Source organism: Pelodiscus sinensis, chromosome 18, assembly GCF_049634645.1.
Source record: "Pelodiscus sinensis isolate JC-2024 chromosome 18, ASM4963464v1, whole genome shotgun sequence".
Taxonomy (NCBI): domain Eukaryota; kingdom Metazoa; phylum Chordata; order Testudines; family Trionychidae; genus Pelodiscus; species Pelodiscus sinensis.
The window spans coordinates 25,981,482-25,999,308 of NC_134728.1; positions in this window are offsets into that span (position 1 = coordinate 25,981,482).

Sequence of the window (17,827 nt, forward strand, 5' to 3'; positions counted from 1 at the left end):
AAAGCAGCTGCTTTTGCGGAAAAACTTGCCAGCTGTCTACACTGGCCGCTTGAATTTCTGCAAGAACATTGACTTCATACTGTCTGAAATCAGTGCTTCTTGCGGAAATACTATGCTGCTCCCGTTCGGGCAAAAGGGCCAGTGTAGACAGCTCAGATTTGTTTTGCGCAAAAAAGCCCTGATCGTGAAAATGGCGATCGGGGCTTTTTTGTGCAAAAGTGCATCTAGATTGGCGCAGACGCTTTTCCGCAAAAAGTGCTTTTGCGAAAAAGCGTCCGTGCCAATCTAGGCGCTCTTTTCTGCAAATACTTTTAACGGAAAACTTTTCCGTTAAAAGCATTTGAGGAAAATCATGCCAGTCTAGACGTAGCCCAGGTGTAAAGAGGTTCCTCTTACTAAGGCAAAGAGCACATACTCTTCAACTTCCTCTCAGAGTTATTTTCTGACAGAAGGATCCTTCCTACCTGGAAAACTCCACACCCCTGAGGGACTTTCTGTGTATGTGCCACACGCAGACACCCAGCCAGAATGGTAATTCTGTTTATAGCATCTTCCTTGGCACAAACAACTCTCCAACCCCACCTCCCTTGTTGACTTCCTCTGATCTCCATGTGTTCCCGATGCCTGACACTGACATCCCATAGCATACCTTTCTGGAGTGGCCGGATTTGTTCTTCGGAGCAGAACATCCTGGAGTATCTATTTCCTTTATCATTTTATTCCAACCCCCTAGCATTGGTTTTCTCATGTCTTTATCTTTTCTGATTTCCAGCTTCTAGTTCTGATTTCCCCTGATGCATCTTCTTTTGATGCTCAATTGTTGTTGGTGAATTCCCTGTGGCATTGCTTCCCTGATCTTCAGCTCCTGGAAGTACTTTCCTTTGGACAGCTTCCTTCCCCATGCTGCGTGGATTTGCAAGTAGCCTGGATGAGGATTTCATTAACACAAAATGAAGGTTTAACAGGGGAAGGGCAGGCAAATATAAAATCCAAGTTAGTTCCATGAACGATGATGCTCCATTTATTTTGAGGTGGTCACGCTTTGGCTGTCTGTTTGGGTAGCTACCACAGAAGGGACAGCCTTGAGAGGCAGGATATGTGATGGGGTGTGTGGCCCACAATGGCAGAGAATTAACTGGTTATACTGGGAAGGTGGACCAGGCCTAGTGTAGGATTAGGCTCAGCTGCAGAAGAGCTGGGTGGAAGAATGAAGGATGAATCTCAGCTGCAAACAGGCAGGTGACTAATAAGGAAGTACTTTAGGGCAGTAGAAGAGGAAGAGGAGACAGTGCACCTCAGGACCTCTCCTGAGAAGGATGCTCTGGCCAAGAATTGAGAGAAACACTGGGAAGCCATAGGGATGGAATGACCTCCTGGTGATGGGCCTTGACTTGTGGCCAACATGCCAGGCCACAGCAGCCAAGAGATATAGACACTGAGAGCTTCTGGAGACGCAGACATGGTATAGACCTGGGAGCCACTTCTGTGTACTAAGGATGTTAAAGACTAATTGACTATCTGATAAGCAAATGCTTATTGGATAATCAGTCAACTAGTGGATTAGTTGAGTCCTCCTCCTTGCTGCCTCTATTAGATAGAGGCAGCAAGGGGGGGGGAGTGGGGGTACTTCAAAGGGCAGTGCCGCACAGCTCAGCAGCTCATTCCCAGCTCAGCTCTGAGGTTCTGCCCCTTTGAAATGCCGAGGCAGCTCTGTCCAGCATTTTTGCAGAACCCAGAGTCGCCAGCTGATCACAGGTGGGGCCAGCTTTAGGCCGATTCGGCCAATTCCCCGGAATGGGGCCCCGCGCCTAAGGGGGCCCCGCTCCCAGGTGTGCGACACGCACACACAGTGCCAGCCTGGGTACGCGACACCCCAGGTACATGGCGCATGCGCAGTGCTGTCCTGGGCTTGCAACGCATGAGCAGTGCCCCGGGCGCACGATGCATGCACGGGGCCCTGGACGCACGGCTCATGCACAGTGCCCCCGGGGTGCAACACATGTGCCATGCCGCCCGGGGGCCCCGTGCATGTGAGGCCCTGCCCCCGGAATTGGGTCCTGCACTTGCTAAAGCCGGCCCTGATCCCAGGTTCTGCTGAAATGCCCCATAGAGCCTGGGATCAGATGGAGAGTCCCCTGCTGACCCTGGGCTCTGTGTGGCACTTCAAATCAGCCGCGCAACATGGAACCCGATGTCAGCAGGGGACTTTAAGTCCCCAGCTGACCCCAGGCTCCACGAGTGTGCTTCTACTTTGAAATGCACAAGACCCCCGCTGGGTACTGTTGTACCTTTCGAAGCTGGCCACCCACGTGCAGTCCGGAGTCAGCTGGACTTCCCGCTGGCCCTGGGCTGCACGCGGAGTTCCGCATTCTTCCTTCGAAATGTACAAGAGCCCCATGTACATTTCAAAGGGGGAATGCGGAAGTGCCTATCAACTAGTCGAGTAGTTGATGGCAATTCCATTGACTACTCCACTAGTAAATCAAATGCAATTTAACATCCTTACTCTTCACAGGAACTGGAAAAAAAGCCCAGCTGCGAGGGAGTGCCCAGCTGGTGAGTTGCTGTTTTAGAGGGTATCATAGCATGGAGTCATTTGCGGCCTGTGCTACCTTCCAGATATCACTATCTGCACCATTTCTTTCCTTGTACATGCCAGGATGTGTCACTAATCCAGAGTGTGTCCACACAGCACAGTTATTTCCAAATAACTGACGTTATTGAAAAATTACAAGGTGTGCGTCTGCACAGCAATGCTGTTGTTTTGAAATAAATTTGAAATAACGGATGGCTTATTCCAACTTCTGTAAACCTCATTCCACAAGGAATAACACCTCTTTCGAAATAGCTATTTTGAAATAGCTGTAGGGTGGATGCTCCACTGCTGCAATTTTGAAATAGCTCCTTCTTGGAGCCAGAAGTGGGTCTGGCCCACGAAAGCTCATCATCTAATAAACCATCTTGTTAGTCTTTAAAGTGCTACATAGTCCTGTATTTTGTTTCAGCTACACCAGACTAACATGGCTACATTTCTATCACTAATTACTCCCCAGTGCCTCCTGGGGCTCTAAATCTAGGTAGCACATCCACATTAAGGACGCCTGTTTCATACTGATTTTGAAGGTTCCCTGTAGTGTAGATGCACTATTTTAAAATCAGCTATTTTGGAGTATTTCCTCCAGAATAGCTTATTTCATAATAAGGCTATGTCTACACTAGCGGATTTTTGTGCAAGAACTGTTGCTCAAGAACACATCCACACTGCCATGTGTTTTTGCACAAGAGCATCCATGGCAGTGTGGACATTCTCTTGCACAAGAAAGCTCTGATGGCCATTTTATCCATAGGGCTTTCTTGCGCAAGAAACCCCTTCCCTGCGTCCACACAGCCCTCTTGCACAAGAGAACTTACACTTGTTAGAAAAGAACATAGCTCTTGTGTAAGAAGCCCTCTCTTACCATGCTTTACTGTAAATCTTCTTGCGCAAGAGCGGGTGGGTAGTGTGGACGGTCTGCGGAAGAATGGCTGGTCTTGCACAAGAACCTGACAGTGTAGACATAGCCTAAGTGTGCAGTTTCACAATACGTGTGCTTCGCTGGCATGCTGAAGTTACTCCTAAGAGCCATGTTCCATTGTGATGAAGTCATAGGAAAGACAGCCTGGGATGCCCAATGGGCTTGCCACTACTTTTTTGTGGTATTTAAGCTAGTCTCGCTCAGACAGCCTCACTCCTGAGGAGTAGTTTTGTCAGAGTAAATTATTATTCCCAGTCAGAGCTGCATGGGATTAGTGTTAAATTTCAGAGCCTGATTTAGTAAAGAAATGATGCCTTTGAGATGTTATTAATTGTTTACAAAATGATTTTCGTACCCTGGTTACAGAAACAGAGTAATGGGATTAGTTGTCTGTGATTTTCATACATGAAGGAAAGGTGTCTATCCCCTTCTTATTTTTCAGTTTTCCCTCTATTTTTTCTACCTGTGTGTGGAATAAATTTTATGTGCACCAAGCCATGTGTGAATGTGCACCACCACAAAAACAATCTAGTTGCGCAGATCTCCTAATCAGCTGGGTGGCACTTGAATCTCTCATGAGCAGTTGCACAAGTGCACAGCTTACTGGGAACATTGAGTCTGAAGCATGTGTGGATGTGCACCACCAGCAGAAACAGGTTGCCAACAGCTACCAGCTTTGCTAACCAGCTTGGCTGCATTGGAATCTCTCCTGGGTGGCCACCCAAGCTCACAGCTTACAGGGAATACTGACTGGCATCCTTGCCTGTCTAAATGGCAGGTCAGTCGACACAGGGACTCCAGATCTGAGCTGACAGAGGTGATGTTTACAGAAGCTTACATTGCTCTGGCAATGCTGAACCTGTTCTGCAAATAGAAAATTCTGTGTGTAGAACTATCAATCCAGCATGTTTCATCAGAAGAACACTCACAGAATGAAACAACTTACAGCAACTTTCCCTTTAGATGACTATAACCATTCTGATGGGGAATATACCCCAATAGTTGAAATTAAGAGGAATTCTGATTTTTTTTAAAGGCATAGGTATGAAATGACATATCTCATGATCCCCAGGGTTTCCGAAAGGAAGTGCTAATGGGAAGAACAGGAGGAGCGGGGTGTTCTGATCATTTGATTGCTTATCATTTTATTGGCAAACCAATATTTATTGCTTGACTTCTGTGCCCACAGTATGATCAAAATGGGATGGATAAACATTACAGACATAACTGGCTTCTATGTGCCATCCACAGAGGGAAGATAGAAGGACAAGCCCAAAAAGCTCCTTAAATGTTCAGAATTCAGCCAGTCCTAATTCAAGTCACTCAGACTTCAGCCTCATGCCTCACATAACACTGCCCCAGGCACATGCAGTAATCAGCTAGAAACTCACTGCCTGCAGTACTTGACTACCCTGCTCATATGGCTGGATGTGAAAGGTCGTGCGTGGGCTGTTATTGTTGGGAACATCAATCAGCCTGCTTGCCAACAAATTTTTAAAGCATGTCACTGAGCTTCAGAGTTTACTTTTTAATGATGCTGATTGTTATTGCATTACATATATAAAAAAGCCCCAAATCCCTACGAGGTTTCTCCTGATTGTCCCAGAAAGAAAACGTTTTCATTGTGTGGGCTGTGATTGGGAACACATGTACTTGCCACGCCCCACTTAGCTCTGCTCTCTCTGTTACTAATTAAAGGGGGAACAGAGCAGAATGTGGATTCTCCTTTCATTCCTTGGGTTTGAAAACTCTGCAAGGGAATTACCTGAAGATGCTCAAGATCCCTTGGGTAAAATCAGTCATTCAATTTGAGGTTAGACCAGGTGGAGAGACATGGATAATTTACACACACCACCAACATTATGTATCCACCCAACAGAGTAAAAGAAATTTCTCTTAATTAATGACATGATGTCTGACATGTGAACAGCACACTTTTTCAATAAATCTCAGTGCCTGTTTTCAAACTCACATAAGATGAAAGCAGGCTGGGTTACCAGAAGGGACTGGGTATTTGGAAACATTGGCTGAAAGTGTGTTTTAATTGGTGCACATGGTGCTTTGGATTCTGCAGTCAAATTTAGGCAAAGATGCTTTGACGCATGGAAAGAAAGCTAAAATGTCGAACCTCATGGGTGGCTGATACCAAGACATGATAATAAAGATAAGGAAGATAGCAGGAAATGTAGCATAAACAGTGATGGGACAAACTTAAACATTGTGAAGATTTCATTCAGAGAAGTTTGGATGAACCAGTTGATCTGAAATATTCCATGGAATGTTGACACGTATGTTTTGATTTGGCACAGGAGAGAGATATAAGCCAGCTGCAGAATTCAGATCTAGACCCAAATCTGCCCATGGTTTGAGGGTGTTCAGATCTGGGGGATTTAAGGCAGGCCCATCACCAAAGAACAGGTTTATGGTTTGGCTCCATCCAGCCATCTCCCTCACTAAAGGTTAGTGGTGTAAGACTCTCATTTTAGCCTGCCTTATCCATTTTATGTTTCTTAATTCCTACTTTGCACTAAGTTTCAGGACATTTCTGCATCCAAAATTATGAGAGAGAATACAGAAGGGAGACAGATTCTAGGTTTCTAAAAAAAAATGTTTTCACTGGTTTGTTATACATTACGGGTGCCTCTCACCATTGGTTGACTGCTCTGTGTATGGTTAAAATAAACTGACACACAAAATAAATGACCCTAAATCCCAGTTACTAGTAATGTAGGTAGATCCCAGAGCTGAGATGAGACACTGTGGAGAATCATGCAGCCCTACGATAACAGAGCTGAAAGGAAACCCAAAATACAGGGGTCTGAAGCAAAGCCAATTGAAGTCAGTGAGATTTCCATTGACTTCAGTGGGCTTTGGTTAGGTCCTGAAAAAAGACAGCAGGGGACCCCAAATTTCAAATATAATGTGGTACTCTAACTTTTTCATTCAGTGACCTAGGTTACTGCAGCAAAAAAGTTTCAGGCCCCCTCTCAGAGTTTTGGGCACCCCCAGCAACTAGCTATAAGAAAGGAGGGTACTTGTTGCACTCTTTGGTCTGTTCATTGCCCTCTATGGGTCCATAGGCTACCAACTCTAAGAAACAGAATATCCAATGGTCAGATTCCAGAACTGAAAAGATTCTAGGCACTCAGAACTCATGGCATACTATAAAGGGGCCCTGCCTATGCTACACAGCATTGTCACACACACTTTCTTCTGTGGCCCTCCCCAACTTAAAACATAAACAACAAAATTAGGTAAGAAGAAAAGCTGTGCAGTAGGTATAAATTGCATCCACTGAAAGAGAAAGAAGAGAGGAAAAGAAACTTGTTCCAATCATCCTTCCTTGTTCTGCTATAAAAAAAATATTCTTTTTCTGAGAACAATTTAGTGTGGCCAATAAAATCCCAGCTAATTTCTAAATCAGCATGTAGCCAAGTCAGCCACCCAGTAGCTCTGTCCTTGGGCAATATTACTGAAGCACACACAATCTATACTAAAGTGATCAGCTCCCCTCCGGCCTGCCAAAGGGATGCGTTAGGAGAGCCCAAAATATGACAGGAGGAAATTTATGTGCAACTTTTACACATAATATCTCATTATGACTCTCCCCAATCTTTCAATTTTAAAAATAAACGGCCTTTGTAATGATTTTACCAGGAGCATGTTGGACAGGAGATTGAAAAAGAAAAAGGAAAGTAGTCTTGGCTCCGTTTATTTCTTTTGCTCTTCTCCTCCTCTCGGGTTTTTCTGCAATTTTCCTGAAGATGTTTCCACTCAATTTAAAAAGAAATGGAATTTCCTTCTTTCTTTCTTTCTTTCTTTCTTTCTTTCTTTCTTTCTTTCTTTCTTTCTTTCTTTCTTTCTTTCTTTCTTTCTTTCTTTCTTTCTTTCTTTCTTTCTTTCTTTCTTTCTTTCAACACTGCAATGGTTGACTTAATGAAGCCTCTGTTAATAACAAAATCATTTGGACTGTTTGGTAAATAATGAAAAGTTTCTACTTCACGCACAGTCCAGCTCCCCCAAGAAAACACTGTCTGGTCCCGCTCCAGACGAGTAAATTGTTGTGCATCCCACTTTGTGCACAAACACGCTCGCATGTACATATGCACACATACACACACAAAATATCGGAGTAGATTTCCTTGTAATAATAACATTAAAATAACTCTAGGGCTGCATGAGAAGCAGTTTCTCCTTGACTTAGAACTACCTCAACTTAGAACCCCAGGAATCATTGGAGAGTAATTGGTTTGAATTATTCTGGGAAGTAATTATTTTAAAATAGGAGCAGTGGAGCATCCACACTATCACTATTTCGAAATAACTATTTCGGAATTAGCGTTATTCCCCATGGAAAGCAGGAGTTCTTATCTTGAAATAAGCACCCCCTTATTTTGAAATAGGAGGTTTGATAGTGTGAACTCTCTGCTTCTTATTTTAAAATAAGAGGAGTGTAGACAAGGGCTCGCTGCACATCCATTTAGCCTCTAAAATCCCAGATGGTGGAGAGTCAGCAAGCAGAATGAAAAAAACCCTTTTTCAGTGGTGAGTGATCTACGCTAAATTCATTAGTCAAAGTGTTTAATTCTGTGGCCTAGTTAGGTATCAAGAGATTCTCTGACAAATTTAAACACCCTAATCCCTTACTGCCTGATTTTCAAATGTTTCATTGTGAGGACCACCAGGAAGGAATTGGTGGAGAACTCCTGGTCCACAGACCACAGTTTGAGAACCACTGCCGGAAAACTTACCTGCAGTGACAAATTAGTTATTAGCATTTTGGGGAATAAGTTCCTCTTCGGGTGTGGGGTGAACATCATGCAACTTTTGCTTGTGGTAAAATGGGTTACGCTCAGCAAATGGAAAGTGGAATCACTGCCAACGTACACAGACCCGCGAAATGAGCTTTCCACTGTGGTTCTTATGGAGAAACTAGTATGATCAGGGAGAAATAGCTGGTGCAAATGGAATAATTTTCCTGGCCATATGAAAATCCTGTTTTCAGCTTCCTTACACCGTCGTTCTTTTGCATTCCAGAACTTGGATGTTTCTCACTAGAGGAACCTCACATCTTCTGCCAGTACTCTTAGCCCCCAAGTGAGGTCAGTTCTATAGACTACCTAGAGAGCTTTCATCATACGTGGCCATGTAATGGTATATTCCATTGCTCACTCTGTATGTTTGTATTGTCTTGTTTTCACTTAACCTCTTTCTTGTATATTTGTGAGAAATACCTTTCCAGGACTTGATGGGTAGACTCATTAGTCACTTTGGCCACATTATCCCAGATGTCTAGGTTTTTTTTTTAATGCTATCTTTTGACAACCCATGAATACCTGTCATGCATGAGTCAGCAGAATCGATCCTTGTCCTGGAGTGACTCTTGGCTCTCCCTTTGCCTCAAGGGCTAAGCAGTGATTTATTTGTGAAATTCCTGCAAAGGCTGGGGAAACCACAGAGAGGTCTAGACCAAGGTAAATAAATGTAGTGTATATATATTTAGTAAATGGATGTGAAAAAAACCCCACTGGAAAATACAGAGAAGGGAGACAAAAATATACTCCATGGCTGAGAAATTATGTATTTATATCTTTACAATATATTAATTTTATATTGGGAGCCAAGATCCAGATGATTTAGCAGGGCAAATTCACTGGCTTCTCCTGGTACCCAAAAATGACAGGATTAGAGTGTGTGGTCCTCACTATTGAGGACCACACACTCTAGTCCTTATAATAGGTCCAGGCAAAAATACTGGAATTTAAAATTGAAATAGGCCCTTGTAGTGTTGTTATTTTTTTAAAAACTACAATCTGTGTTAACAATTCACTCAAAGCCTTAACAAAAGTTGGTGCTTAATAGAGGAGGCCTTCTAATAAAGCTGGAGCGGAAGAGTATGCATTATGCTGAAAGATACTTTAGGTAATCTTCTAAGACTGAAGGATGGCCTTAAGAATTGTGTATTGGAGTGCCTTCAATGATACAAAGAAAATAAAATACACACAGGCAGCTCAGGGTTTTGTTTGTCTTTGTACACAGGAGGTGCAACATAGTTGGACAGATTGAATTAGCAGTCAGGAACTCCCAAGTTTTTATCTTGTTTTTGGCATGAACTTGTCAAGTGTCCTTAGATAAGTGTCAAGTGTCCTTAGATAAGAATTCTCTGGGCATCAGTTTTTCCATCTATAAAATGGGAATAATGCTAACCTACTTTATAAAGATGGGGTGAAAATGATTTAACGCTCTGAATTTGGCATGTGTCACAGATAAACTGTCAACATATGAAACAAAGGGACTTCATTTAGTCTTCTGAGCTGTCTCTACCACAGATTTAGTGTGATATGTTTGACACTAATTAGCCTGAGTATTCAGTGTGCAATGTAGGATTCTGTGATTCTGCTGATTGCACTGAATATGTATGTGTGATTTTGCAATTGCTTATGTTAAAAATGTATAAAATATTTGTTTTACAGTTAAGAGCTCGACTGTATCTTTCATCAGCTCTACATACTGTGCCCTTTATTTAATGCTGTCTGTGAGAAGCATTTAGAAAGCATATGAGTTTTCTGCCCCTATCTAATTGAACTGAATCAAATCTGCCTCATATTTCCAAGTCTATCACCATGGCCTCTATGCCCTATCCAAGTCATAACCTTCACTATGTGATATATCATTCTTTCTAATGAAAATTTTCCTCATATCCAGGCAAACCTCACCATTGCCACTTTACTGGAACTGAAGAGGCAGTGTGGTCTGGAGGAAGAAACACAGACCTGGGAATCAGGAAGTCTTAGTGCCTTCATTGCCTCCTTGTGTGGCCTGGGACAAATCCCAATTCACTTTCTACATCAGCTTCACCATCTGAAGAACAGGGACCCTATCTACTGCCTCTCTCTCTTCTGTTCTCATTTCGGCCTCTGTCACCGTGGTGTCTGAATGCATCCTAGGAATATTTTTCTAGTTCCTGTACCAACAATATGACAGGTTTCAAAGGTAGCTGTGTTAGTCTGTTTCAGCAAAAACAACAAGGAGTCTGAGGGAATCTTAGGGTATGTCTACACTTGCAGCCTAATTCGAAATAGGGCTGCAAATGTAGGCATTCAAAATTGCAAATCAAGCCTGGGATCTAAATATCTTGATTTGCATGTTCCCGGCCGGGCGCCATTCTTGAAATTGACAAGCCCGGAATCACTGCCCGCGTCTACACGCAGCAGTGAAACGGGCGTTCAAAATAAAGCCCTAGTTCGAAATACCTATTAAACCTCATCGCAGGAGGAATAACAGGTATTTCGAACTAGGGCTTTATTTCGAATGCCCGTTTCACTGCCACGTGTAGACGTGGGCAGTGATTCCGGGCTTGTCAATTTCAAAAAATGGCACCCGGCCGGGAATATGCAAATCAAGTGTGGGATATTTAGATCCCGGGCTTGATTTGCAATTTCAAATGCCTACATTTGCAGCCCTATTTCGAATTAGGCTGCAAGTGTAGACATACCCTTAAAGACTAACCATTTTATTATAGCATAAAATGTAGTGAGTGGTGACTATATAGAGTATGTCTACACCACAAGCTTCTTTCGGAATAAGCTATTCCGGAAGATACCTTCCGGAAAAGATTATTTTGAAACAGAGCATCCACACTACAGAGAAGCCTCAATATTAGTCCGAGGCAGGCTCCCCTAATGTGGACATACTATCTTGACTTAGAACCACAGGCGGTACTGGGGAGGAATAACTTTAGAATGGCCATGGGGAGGGGCTACTTCAATATAGCAACAGTGTAGTGTCTACACACATCCTCTTCTGAAAAAGCTTTTTCAGAAAAGGGCTTATTCTTCATGGAATGAGGTTTACTGCCGTCAGAAAAAGCCATCGGTTATTTCAACTTTCTGTTGAAATAATGCAATTGCAGCATGGATGCTAGTATTGTTTTTCCAGAATAATGGTCGTTATTCCGAAAAAATGGTGCAATATAGACGCACACTATGGCATAATAAATTTGTTAGTCTTTATGAACACTCTGCACATGCTCATGGTAAGATGAACTAGCCAATGAGGATCGAGAAACATTTATTTTACAGAGCCGAGGAGGAAAGGTGAAGAATGGAGCTTACTTCAGGATATTCGGTTTTTCTGTATGTCCCTCATTCAGGTTCTATGCCATTTCTCAGAGGCCACTGTCATGCATTTAGTTCCTGGCAGGTGCAGAGGAATGTGTTGGACCTGACCTATCCATATTAGCACAACATGCAGTTACCTAGGGCAGCAAAAAGTTCAGTAACAGTTTGTGGTTCAAAATCCCAGAATCTATAAAACTCAAACATAAGTTCTAACTGTAAGGCTATGACCTCTCCACACACCAGTAAAACATACTCAGACTCATAATAAACAAAACATTACAATTCAGGGTGGCAAGGCATAAACCAGTCACTTGTATTTTCCTTCTGGCCACTAAGCAAATCTTTTTCTTTACCAAAAACTATCTCTGTGGACTATGTTAGCAAAACAGTCCTGATTACAACATACTTTTTTTAATTAAAAAAAAAGTCATATAAACTTAACCTAGGTTTCTCGTGGGATGTTTTATGTTCTTGTTGTTGCAAATTAGAATGTGGGCCAGAAAAAACACGGAAGGGACATAAGTGTGATAATATAATGATAGCTTTTATTAGCTCAATGAAGAAAAAAAGAATAACAGAGCTTTGGATACATCAAAGCTCTTTTTCCTTCGCTTTCAGTATGCAGAAGGGAAAATAAACCACATCATGTATATTCCCAACAATACTAATCTCGTTAGCAGCTTGAACTCACAGTGCTGGCTTTTCATTTCATAGGTTTTCTGGTGGAAGAGGGAAGGAAAAAAGAGTAGCTTTGTAGGAACAGAAGGAGTTGACATCTGGTTATACAAAGATACAAATTTCTAGGTCATATTTTACAGCATAAAAATACAACAGAAGAAGTTTCTGGCTAGTTTCAGCAGTGACTAGTCATTATTTCATCAAGATGTTTTCCATTGGCTATCTGTGGAACTGTAAAAGATAACAGGAAGTCAGATACTTAGACTGTTGCTTTACCAGAATATGGGTGATGGCAAGCAACAGGGGGAAGGGCCATATAGGAGTGGAAGAATGAAGGTTTTCACTGAGCCATAGGTCCACTGAATCTGTAGACGAGGCTAGCCACAGTGGGGAGAAAGGTGGGCAAACAGCCATGGGTGAAGTAAAAACAGGGGAATGAGATGTACAAGTTGCCAAGTATCTGTTTGCGGTCAGTTATCAAATCCAGGAGTGATTGTAATAGTGGATGTGTGACATCCCTTCTGCTTTTTCCCCAAAGCTCTTTTATTCCTTCCCACTACCCTCCTACATTTCTCTTGGCGTCTTTATTGTGTGGATGAAACTGATATAGAGAAAACAGACGGTACTGACTGCGTTTCATAGTCAGTTCTCCTTCCCTAGGAAGTGGATCCTGTATTTTATACACAGTAACCACTTTCTCACTTTCCCCCCACTCAGCATTACATGATTTACTCTGATATAGCGATGGTGACCGATTGCCTTCTCATAGCAGAGGAAGAGCTTAAGATGCTTCAGAAAGGTCTACTAGGCAATGACCGATTAGTTCATTTTGATCCATGCCCACTTCACGTGGACCTCAGAGTTCTTACCAAGGACAGGAGGCATTTCCAGTGGAGGAAGAGAATGAGAGGGATGAGAAGGGTGCAGGGAGATAGTAAGAGGGGGAGCCATCTTTGAGGGAGGTTACAGAACATGGGTGCAATCACCTGGTGGGTGTGATTTACTATCTTGTTAACATCTCCCTTGATTTGGCTCCAGGACTCAAACACATTCACTGCAGTTTTCCTGGCATTTTATGTAGTTGCGTCTCTGCTTTAGAGAATGTGGGGTTAGCCTAGGATTGCACTATTAGGAGACCACCAGCAACAGGTTGAGGAGACAAGTAAGAAATCATCAGTTAATCAGTTGTTTCAATGGAGTGAATGGAGACAGGGTAACGTGAGGGGTGGAGTGAGTGTAGAGAGTGAGGAGGACTGGCTGGAATATCCAGTGATCTCATTGGCCAACCAAGAATTAATCCGCTATGCAGACATTTGGTTTGGGCTGCAGAACTGGCTTTTGACCGGTTTGTCCAATTATCCAGACACAAACCCACATCTCACTGATGCATGAGTTTCTGAACCATCATCTATTTTATTTGAATAAGCAAACTAATAATTTAAGAGCCTTTTCTTCCCCGTCAGTGTAATTCTGAAATAAGAACAGTCCAAGAGTCACAATGGAAAAATAACCTAGGAGCACTTTCTGTATTTTCCGCAGGCAGAGGCATCTCTTTGCAAAGCCAGAGGGCCGGGAATATTCCTTCAGTCCAGCCATCTGAACTTCCACAAGCACTTTATATAATTGCAATGGAAACTAACTAACTGTTGATCAGCTGGGCCCACCCACTCCGCTGACACTTCAAACAACACTTGATGAAATTTACAAAAAGCCTGGGGGAAATTGGTAAACGTCCATTAAATTGCCTGGAAGTCTGACCCAGAGAATACGAGTTTAACAGATTGAAAGGGAGGTTGGGGATGATGGTTTTGCTGATTGTGTGTGCTTGCTAATTCATAATGGATAGCTAGGAATTAATGTGATGGATGCGCATTGAGATATAATACCGGGTGCCTGTCTTCTGCCTCTAAGTATCAAGGAAGAATACAAATAATGACGGTCATATTTTATGTGAACATAGTTTGGCTGGGCCATTATCCAGCCACCACACCAGCCTTGCTATACATAGTGGGGGAGTAGAACAAATGGAAAGAATCATGCATTGCTTTTTTGCCATGCTTAAAATAGCTGTCTTTTTTGGTTTCTTCTGGTCTCTTTTCACCATTGTGCAAGTGATTGTTCGTTGCGGCAGCAATATAAACACAAATTGGGTCTGCTCAGAGTTAGTTTCATGATTACACAGTCCTTATTTACCAATTACTGTCCCACTAAAGCAAACATGAAAAATGTGGTCTGATTTGTGGGAGATCCATTGCTGGCACATGACCACAGTGAAGGTTGGATGCCAGCTATCAAAATGCCTACTGGGTTCCAGTTAACACATGGGTAAGTTGGTGTGAAGTTACTCCACTTTTTTACATTTATTTTTAGTGCTGTTGTTGTAGGCCACATCTCAGCCCTTGACTATATTAGGGTCTGTCTACACTAGCCACCCTAGTTCGAACTAAGGTGGATAATGTAGTCATTCGAACTTGCAAATGAAGCCCGGGATTAAAATATCCTGGGCTTTATTTACATATTCCTGGGCGCTGACATTTTAAAATGCCCGGTAGTTCGAACTCCGTGCCCGCAGCTACACGCGGCACGGGCTAGGTAGTTCGAACTAAAGCCCCTGGTTCAGACTACTGTTACTTCTCATTGCAGGAATAATGCTTATTTTGAAATAGCTATTTCTAAATAACGTCAGCGTGAACGCTCCATTGCTGCTATATTGAAATAACTACTCTCTGGAGTCATTTGAACTAATTGCTTCACAGTGCTTCCTGGGGCTCTAAGTCGAGGGAGTGCGTCCACAAGAAAGGAGCCTGCCTCAGACTAATTTCGATACTCCCCCATAGTGGGGACACACTATTTTGATGTTGTTATTTTGGGAGTTATTATTTCAATGTTACTTATTTTGAAATAATTTTCTAGTGTGGCCATGCCCTCAGAGTTTTCAAGAGACAGGCATGAGATGGGCAAGGTTGGGTCTGGAACTAAATATGGACTTATCTTAAGTTTGGGGGTGTTTGGATCATGGTCTTTAGTAGTGGGGCTCATTTTAAATATTGTCACCATCCCAATGAAGAGTGGAGTGGACACAGGAAAACCAAACCTTACCTTCACCCCCCACACACATCTTTTATCACCACACAAGCTATGTCTACACTACAGAGTTTTCCTGGGATACCATAGGTATCCAGGAAAAACTCTGCCACATCCAGGGAACATAAGAACATAAGAACGGTCATAGTGAGTCAGACCAAAGGTCCAACTAGCTCAGTAGCCTGTCTGCCAACAGTGGGCAGCAACAGGTGCCCCAGAGAGGGTGGACCAAAGACAATGATCAAGTGATTTGTCTCCTGCCATCCTTCTGGCAGCCTCTGACAAACAGAGGCCAGGGACACCATTTCTATCTCCTGGCTAATAGCCTTTTATAGACTTAACCTCCATGAAATTATCTACCTTCTCGTTAAACTCTGTTATAGTCCTAGCCTTCACAGACTCCTCTGGCAAGGAGTTCCACAGGTTTGGATCAGTTTCCAAAAAAGCGGGCACGTTCTTTTGGAAGCCCTCGTTTTATGAGGAATAAGGGCTCTTCCAAAAAAGGAGGTTTTTCCCACATTTGTCCCCATGTAGACAGGCCAAATGTTGGAAAAGCCTCTTCTGAAAACAGAATCGGAAAAAGGCATGCAAATTGTGGTTCGCAATTTGCGTACCTTTTTCCGAAAAAGAACTGCAGTGTAGACATAGCGACGGTGATTACAACTTCTCTCCATCAGTGATTGTTCTCTTTTCCTCTTGTGCGATAAAAGGGGTCAAGTAGGTCAGTGTGGCGTCCCTCTTGGGTGTTTGCCAATCCATAGAGAAGTCACCCCTCTTTTCACTGCGATCAAATTTAGCTTTGAATCAGGGAGCACCAAAGGAAATGAAAACATAAGACCCAAATGTCTATATCAATATTCACTGGAACTGGAGTGGCTTACCCAGGTGGATCCCATGCCTGCAGCCTCATTTTTTCCTTCGGGATTCCCCAATGATTGCACAAAGACCCACATCCAATACAGTTAAAGTATCTTTTCCTCACAGGGGATCTGGTTCATTGGACACACATGCAAGGGTTACATAAATAGTCCATCCTGGAGCCCTCTTAGGTATAATCCTTTCCAGGACTGTCCTGAGAGGAGCACAGGGTATTGGGCAACCCCCCTCCCAGTGCTCCAGGCATGGGGCCTGTCCCCCCACCCCACAGACCATGCCCCTAACTCTGCCCCACTCCACCCCCTTCCCTAAACCTTGCCCCCCTCCAACCCTGCCCCTGCTCCACGCCCTTGCCCCCTCCCCTGAGCAATGCAGCCTGAGGGATTACACAGGTCTGGTGTGGCAGCAGCAGGGGTCATCTCCCCCACCATTCACCACGCGGGCAGCCAAAGTATCCTGTGCCGCCTTCCCGGCCCACTATGCCCCATTCCTCCGCAGCGATGGGATATGGGCACTCAGCTTCCTGCTACCCCCGAGAGGCCACGCACAGTGAACTGGAAGGGCCGTGTGGCATGGCGTGGCAGAGCAGACTATCAGTAACACCCCACTCTGGCTACCACTGCCTGTGTGGTGAGTGTGGGGGAGCAGGATGACCCCTGCTATCGCCCCACGCCAGGTCCCCATAATCCCTCAGGGCATCCCATCCACAGAACGATTGGAGCAGCTGGTGCAGGGGCCCAAAAGTGGCTGCCCTGAATGGTCCTATGGAAAGGCCGGCTCCGATCCTTTCCCTGTCTCCTTGGAGCAGGGTCTGATAGCCCCATACCCTGAAACCCTCTGCTTGGCTCCAACAGAATTTCCTCCCTTGGTGCCAGGTTGTCTGTTATTGTTCTCCTAGGGTGCATCTTCACAGGAATTCCGTTATTGCAAAATAATTGCAAAATAACGGGTGGCTTATTCCAACTTCTGTAAACCTCATTCTACAAAGAACAACGCCTATTCCAGAATAGCTATTTCAAAATAAGGCCTGTGTAGACGTTCCACTTCTGCTATTTCGAAATAGCCTCTCACCAGGGCCATTCTAAGTTATTCCTCCTGGGGCTCTACATCGAGATAGCACGTCTCCATGAGGGAAGCCTGCCTCGGACTCATTTTGAGGCTTCCCTGCAGTGTAGACACACTATTTCGAAATAAGCTATTTTGGAATAACTATTTTGGAATAGCTTATTCTGAAATAACTGTGCAGTGTAGACATAGCCCTAGAATTTTCAGTACAACCCACTTTGCATTCCATCATCCCTCTGGCAACTATGGGGAGATTCAGACTAGGACATCCCCAAAATCTGGTCTCCCTTCCAGGCCATCCACCTTGCCCATGTATAGAGCCCTCTCCAAATTCCTTTACCAAACCTGTCTATCTTTGGTCTACTCCCATGCTAAAGATGCAGGAAGACTTTTATTAGGCTTCCTGCAGCTTACACACTTGCTCCTAGTTATGTGCCTTGCAACTGCAGCAGGCTATAGCCACAACAAATGCCTGGAGTGCACAGATAT